The sequence below is a fragment of the Lupinus angustifolius genome, unplaced genomic scaffold (assembly GCF_001865875.1).
Source record: "Lupinus angustifolius cultivar Tanjil unplaced genomic scaffold, LupAngTanjil_v1.0 Scaffold_582, whole genome shotgun sequence".
Lineage (NCBI taxonomy): Eukaryota > Viridiplantae > Streptophyta > Magnoliopsida > Fabales > Fabaceae > Lupinus > Lupinus angustifolius.
In genome coordinates, this window is record NW_017727917.1 from 40434 (window position 1) to 42004 (window position 1571).

Below are 1571 nucleotides of genomic sequence, written 5' to 3' on the forward strand. Positions count from 1 at the left end.
CTTATCCTATCCTAATCCTCATCCTCATCCTCATCCTCATCCTCCTCCTCCAATTCCTCATCCTATCCTCATCCTCCTCCTCCAATTCCTCATCCTATCCTCATCCTCCTCCTCCAATTCCTCATCCTATCCTCATCCTCCTCCTCCAATTCCTCATCCTATCCTCATCCTCCTCCTCCAATTCCTCATCCTATCCTCATCCTCCTCCTCCAATTCCTCATCCTATCCTCATCCTCCTCCTCCAATTCCTCATCCTATCCTCATCCTCCTCCTCCAATTCCTCATCCTATCCTCATCCTCCTCCTCCAATTCCTCATCCTATCCTCATCCTCCTCCTCCAATTCCTCATCCTATCCTCATCCTCCTCCTCCAATTCCTCATCCTATCCTCATCCTCCTCCTCCAATTCCTCATCCTATCCTCATCCTCCTCCTCCAATTCCTCATCCTATCCTCATCCTCCTCCTCCAATTCCTCATCCTATCCTCATCCTCCTCCTCCAATTCCTCATCCTATCCTCATCCTCCTCCTCCAATTCCTCATCCTATCCTCATCCTCCTCCTCCAATTCCTCATCCTATCCTCATCCTCCTCCTCCAATTCCTCATCCTATCCTCATCCTCCTCCTCCAATTCCTCATCCTATCCTCATCCTCCTCCTCCAATTCCTCATCCTATCCTCATCCTCCTCCTCCAATTCCTCATCCTATCCTCATCCTCCTCCTCCAATTCCTCATCCTATCCTCATCCTCCTCCTCCAATTCCTCATCCTATCCTCATCCTCCTCCTCCAATTCCTCATCCTATCCTCATCCTCCTCCTCCAATTCCTCATCCTATCCTCATCCTCCTCCTCCAATTCCTCATCCTATCCTCATCCTCCTCCTCCAATTCCTCATCCTATCCTCATCCTCCTCCTCCAATTCCTCATCCTATCCTCATCCTCCTCCTCCAATTCCTCATCCTATCCTCATCCTCCTCCTCCAATTCCTCATCCTATCCTCATCCTCCTCCTCCAATTCCTCATCCTATCCTCATCCTCCTCCTCCAATTCCTCATCCTATCCTCATCCTCCTCCTCCAATTCCTCATCCTATCCTCATCCTCCTCCTCCAATTCCTCATCCTATCCTCATCCTCCTCCTCCAATTCCTCATCCTATCCTCATCCTCCTCCTCCAATTCCTCATCCTATCCTCATCCTCCTCCTCCAATTCCTCATCCTATCCTCATCCTCCTCCTCCAATTCCTCATCCTATCCTCATCCTCCTCCTCCAATTCCTCATCCTATCCTCATCCTCCTCCTCCAATTCCTCATCCTATCCTCATCCTCCTCCTCCAATTCCTCATCCTATCCTCATCCTCCTCCTCCAATTCCTCATCCTATCCTCATCCTCCTCCTCCAATTCCTCATCCTATCCTCATCCTCCTCCTCCAATTCCTCATCCTATCCTCATCCTCCTCCTCCAATTCCTCATCCTATCCTCATCCTCATCCTCATCCTCCTCCTCATCCTCATCCTATCCTCCTCTTCATCCAAGTCCTATCCTCAACCCATCTTCGTCCTCATCCTCTTCCTC